The sequence below is a fragment of the Megalobrama amblycephala genome, linkage group LG12 (assembly GCF_018812025.1).
Source record: "Megalobrama amblycephala isolate DHTTF-2021 linkage group LG12, ASM1881202v1, whole genome shotgun sequence".
NCBI lineage: Eukaryota > Metazoa > Chordata > Actinopteri > Cypriniformes > Xenocyprididae > Megalobrama > Megalobrama amblycephala.
Window position 1 is genome coordinate 21,182,765 of NC_063055.1, and position 6,325 is coordinate 21,189,089.

Consider the following 6,325-nt stretch of genomic DNA (forward strand, 5'->3'; position numbering starts at 1 on the left):
TAAATATGTCTTTAGTAGCATTGAAAGTGTTAATTGTCTTGCTGGCAATGCAGACCTCACTAATCTATTTTATCTAATCTCTTAATTTGAGTTCCGAAGATGAATGACATGAGGATGAGTAATAATTGACAAAAATGTTCATTTTTTGGTGAATTAACCCTTTAAATCTTTTCATCATATAAAGTAGTCTTCAGAAGACTTGGATTGATCATGTCATATTAATTCACTGATTTATGTAAACTATGTACATTTTAAAGGTGCGCTAGAATTAAATATTGAATTCAACTTGGCATAGTTGAATAACAAGAGTTCAGTACATTCACTGAATTTCAAACTCCATTGTTTCCTCCTTCTTATGTAAATCTCATTTGTTTAAAAGACGCCCCCAATATTTGCATATGCCAGCTCATGTTCAAGCCATTAGACAAGGGCAGAACGTCTGGATCTGCACAGCAGAATCATCAGACTAGGTAAGCAAGTAAGAACAATAGCGAAAAATGGCAGACGGAGCGATAATAACTGACATGATCCATGATAACATGATATTTTTAGTGATATTTGTAAATTGTCTTTCTAAATGTTTCGTCATCGTTTCTTACTGTATTCACGGAGACAAGAACCGTCGCTATTTTCATAATTAAACACTCGCAGTCTGTATAATTCATAAACATAACTTCATTCTTTATAAATCTCTCCAACAGTGTGTAATGTTAGCTTTAGCACTATCAAACTCATTCAGAATCAAACGTAAACATCCAAATAAATACAATACTTATGCGATTAGACATGCTGCATGACGAACACTTCGTAAAGATCCGTTTTGAGGGTTATATTAGCAGTGTGAACTGTGTTTATGCTGTTCAAGGCAAGCGCGAGCTCCGGGGGCGGGGGAGCACGAGAATTAAAGGGGCCGCAGCCTATATATCGGTGCATAGTTAAAGGTCCTCTAAGCGATGTCACGTGTTTTTAGGCCAAAACATTTTTTGTCACATACAGCAAACATCAACTCACTAGGGAGGGTCTAGCTAGGCTCTGTTTTGTTTGACAACACTTCAAACGTCAACAGGAAGTTTCTCCACCCAGGATCGCTTAGAGGACCTTTAATGATGTCCCAAAATAGGCAGTTAAAAAAATGAATTTAAAAAAAAAAATCTATGGGGTATTTTGAGCTGAAACTTCACAGACACATTCAGGGGACACCTTAGACTTATATTACATCTTTTAAAAAGACGTTCTAGGGCAGCTTTAAATAAAAATATAAACACATGAGCCTAATATTTTGATATGTTGTATAAAAAAAGAACATTTTTAAATGTCAGTGGAAGAATTCTGCAACAGCCATAACTAAAGGTCATTTTGGACACTAGACTTTCTCTAATATGGCATCATTGCAACCAGTCAAATGAAATTTGCTTTGGTGCATTCTTCCAGTCTTTTTTATTTAGCACCAAGAGTTTTTAAAAACACTTTTTTTTATTACACAGTGGGGAAAAAAACATATCATGAAACAAGGAAAAGGGGCTAATCGAACAGCAGTGAGATTTCTAGCAGGAGCTCTGATAGTAGCTTTCAACACTAATATAAGCAGCTTTATCATAATTATAGCAGAAAAACTTTGGGAATATACACAAACGTGCAGAGAGCCACTGCTCTACAGCTCCAGAGATAAGGAAATGGCCTTATCTCATCGTATAACATTAACCTCCTGCTTTAAGAAAATTGAGGGACAAAGTCTGCAATATGACTTTTAAAAGGTTTAATTCATAGTCTAGATGAATGGAAAGGGAAACAGAAACAAAAATTGATCTGCCTTCTAATTAAAATCGACCTCTTCCACCTCCCACTTCCAGGAGCACAGTTAGTTTTCTTGTCATTTATGAGACTCAGAATTGAGCAAGACTATTGGCTGTTTGGGATTTACAATAATAGCTGGGCTGCTTTCTGACTTGCTGTTGTGAACAACAGTTTCTTTTAATTGGAGTTTGAGAGGTAGTCATTTGTTTAAGTGAAATACATGAGAACAGATACCACTGATGTTTACCGTAGTCAAGGAAGGTTGTGACCTTTGGCTTTGAGGAATGTAATTTTGAGCTCATAGCTCACTGCAGTGAGTGTGACAGTACTCCTGTGGTGCTCAGTTTCCTATTTTCAAAGGAGACGGTGCCTGTGAGACAACAGCACAGATGTGCTACCAGCACTGTTTGCAGGGTCTAGTAAAGCCTTGCATGCTAAAAACACAGTATCACACAGTTGAAATACTCTTATCTTCTTTTATCACTGCAAATTATTATGCATAACATCAATATCTCCCTTGTCGGAGGCGTATTCTGATAGCACGAACAGTACTGTATGTGACAGTTGCATGCATAATGGCGTTTGGTAGTCCAGAATGGGAGAGATGTCTCTGCTTGATTGCATTACATGATTTGTGCTTAAATATATAAAGAGACTTCCAGCAATAAAGATTGAGCTGTAGTTCAATATGAATTAACAAATGTCACAGACCAATAAAAATAATTATATGACACCAAAGCCCAATCAATGCCTTGTTTATGAGAAGATTGTATAAGAGAAAACAAAAGAATTGCAGCTTGCTGAGTAGAAGCTTTGTTAGAACCTGGGGGGGGGGGGGGGGACTGAGAACTGGGGGCAGGGTAAAAATGGCTTTTAAATCATGAATGGTTCTTAATAAATGTAGCTATATCATGTTTTGACATCAGTGTTGTACTGAAAGCTCCTCTGTTCTATAGATGCATTCACCAACATAAGCAGAGCTCCCTCTTCTTTTGGAGACTGACATTTATAACACAATAAATTATATAAACTGTCACGAACCACCAAACCGAAATGTACCTCATTGGTGCACAAGAATCGCATGTTTGTTTACATTTATGCTAAAATATGAAGTTAGGACTGCAAATTATTCATCTGTTGTTTATTAATACAGCATTGTGCAGTTAGACAGCAGGGGCCTGTACCATGAAGCTGGATTAGCTGGCTAGCCAGGTGAGTTTTAGATTAGTTTGCGCCAATCCTGGGTTTTAGGTACCATGAAAGTAACTTGGCTTTTAGTGGTGTTCATCGCCATAGTAACTTACGCTCCATGGCTAACCTGCTCCGGGGCAGGTTATGTTCTGGGTTAGAGATTTCAAACTGAAATTGGACCAGTCAGATGTAAGCTAAGTGACACTGACACACTCAACACAATAAAGTCACACCCCCAGTTTCTCTTCCTCCAAATTAATGGTCATTATATAGTAAAAACAAATATTTAACAATGAAATTGTCTGGTTTTAATGATAATATAATTTAGATGATTTGTATAATTATATGATCTATATTTTTATTAATCCATTACACACACGCAAGTTTAGTGTAACTAAATAAGGAGTAAATATACTCTTTAAAAATTACTACATGTGACCTTGTATGTTTAAGTCTCTATCGCTATATATTATCAACTATATAAACTAACTTCACAACTTTCACTTGCACTGATAGAGAAAGATCATTTCTTTTATTTGTCCTCTTTCACAGACAAGTATTTTCCATTAGTGTAAATGCATTTCAATTCTTCATTTTCAGCGAAAGAGTTTTGAACGCTGGCTCTCTCGCGAGAAGTGAATCACAGTTTATTTCTGTTGCAAGGCATGTGATTGGCTGTTTGCCACTGATGTTACGGATTCATGTGCACACGCTCCACAAACTCAGGATCAAAGCCTGAGTTGATAGAGAAAGTTGATGATCAGCATCATGGTACCAACCAGGGGCGATTCTAGGGTCAGAGCTTTAGGGGTGCTGAGCACCCAATGAGCCCCACTTCCACCACCCACCCTCTTTTCACACAAAAACAAAAAATATGTCTATTGAAAAACAACTTTATCATTTTAACATTGATTCAACTAACTCCAAAATCCAGTTTTTGTTTTTTCTTTTTTCTTTTTTTGAGACCATTTCAGAACACCAGCTTAATTGTGAGAGTTCACACAGACAGCCCCCTGTAACAAACACAAAACCTTCTTCACTCAGCTGGTTTTCCTGACCGTTAACTCCATGTGCCTCCTTTTGTATCAACAGTCATCAGATTGGTTAGATTAGATTCAACTTTATTGTCATTGAACAAAGTAACTGCATGCGTTTTGCGGAAGAACATTGTAACCGGCGCTACTTCTCTCCGTTTATGACTATGGACGAGTCACCCAGGTCCTGTGCTACTCCACAGCGGCGGCGACCCGCTGGACTAAAATAGTCCGAAAATAAACACTTATTCTAGGCAGGGTGCGATTTGTGAAAAAAAAAAAAAAAACAGAGGGGGGGATGTTTTGAAAAGTTTTTTTTTTTTTTTTTTTTTTTTAATTTGTTAAAAACCACAGCGGAGCTATATACTATTTTTGGCAGCTGTTAGCCTACATAAACATTTTTACAAAAAATCTTCTGATTTAACCTTGAGATTTGAAGTATTAGATAGCTTGATATTTGCGCCACTACAATGACACTAATCATTCTTAATTAAAAGATTTATATTTTTGGTATTTTATATGCTCTGTTGGTGGTTTGAGGAGTAGCATCACCCAGGGGGGATATTTTTTTATACTGACTCCAGTACTCACCGATATGGTTTCGGAATCGGAACAACTCTAGGTAAAAGGAAATAAGTGTGAGACACAGCTTTGGAGCAACTAAGTTGATTCACAACACGGGTTCTCACTCTTCGTGTGTTTCGCGCTGGATGACGGTCGTGCTGAGCGGTGCAGGTACAGAGGAGGATGACACCATTTGCTAAGAGGGGGATGTTTTCATTTTCATCCTTAACACATAGGCCTACATTTTAAACCACAAACTACGGAGTATGTTTTGGACATTATTTAACCTTTTAAAAGACGAACAAAAATTTTAGAATAACAACATTTCTTACTCCAAGTTTTAGGGGTGCCTAAAAAGGGGCTAGCCTCGCCCATGGTACCAACAAAGCCGGACTGGAGTGGTTTGGTTTTGTCAACTCGAAACTAATCCTATAACCCTGAGTTTGTTCATCTACCATCATGGTACAGGCCCCAGGTCTCATTGCTTTAAAATAGATTACAAATGAAGCTCAAAAATGTTGTCGGCTTGTGCCACACTGTGGTCATAGCGAGTAAAGGCTTCTCGTGCTCTTGCAAGTGCTTGAGACAGGGCTGGTTAGATCGATCGGATGTTACTGGATTGAGTATATAGACCTACTCTGTTGTACTTTGCGATGTGATTATAATTGAAATCTACATTTCTCGAACTGGATTCGGAGCAAAATAGCCTACCGATAAACACTTGTGTCAATGTAGTAGATAGGCTAATATACGAGGCTTACCTTGAAGACACGACAGACGGTACTGGTTCAGCTCGGTTCAGCTCCGCACTCTTGTCATTGCTGCGCGACTCCATTACAGCAGTGTCGTGAGAATTTATCATAAAGTATCATATAACTTAACAACTAACAAAAATATGTTCTAGGAATGTTTTGCTAACGTTTTTTTCTTGGTGCCATTTTTATATTGGTCTTTTGGGTCGATTTTGGCACCTTTGGATCTGTCAAGTGACAAATTGCTGGGAACAACTGGGAAACATTGCTTCACCATAAAAAATGTAACCTTTTATTAATAGTAGGACCTAATGAAACATTATTTTCAAATGTTTTACGTTTTACGAGAAAAAAAACTTTCATGAATGAAGTATAAATAATGTTTTAGTGCAAATGTGAGCTTCCGGAAGTGGTTTGATCTCGTGCGTCATTCAGGGCTCGGTTGCGTGTCTTCCCGCTCAATTCATATGGATTAGTTTTACCATCTCTTATGAACTTTTTCGATTTGTCAAAGTTCAAGTTGTGAAGGTAGTATATGGAGGGACAGAATGCTGTCAGATTTAATAAAAAAATATCTTAATTTGTGTTCCAAAGATGAACAAAAGTCTTACAGGTTTGTAATGACATGGGGGTGAGTAATGCCTTCACGTGCTCTCGGAATTATCCTAAATACGAGTTTCCTTGGTAAAAATCTGCACATGAATGCCCTCCCATTTCGAAACTTGAATGCGATGAGCTCAAAATCATGACTAAATTAGTTGGAATTAGCATATTTTCCATATAGCACACAAAGGCAGCATTAATGACAGAATTTTCATTTTTAGGTAAACTAACCCTTTAATATTATCATTAATATCTTATCAAATATTTTATCAAAATACTCACTGGTGTATTTTGTTGCTTTAATGGAACTCAACAAGTATGTTACCCTTTAAAATCAGTTTAATGCACTGCCTGCATCACTTATTGCTTTATGATTATTTTTCAAAA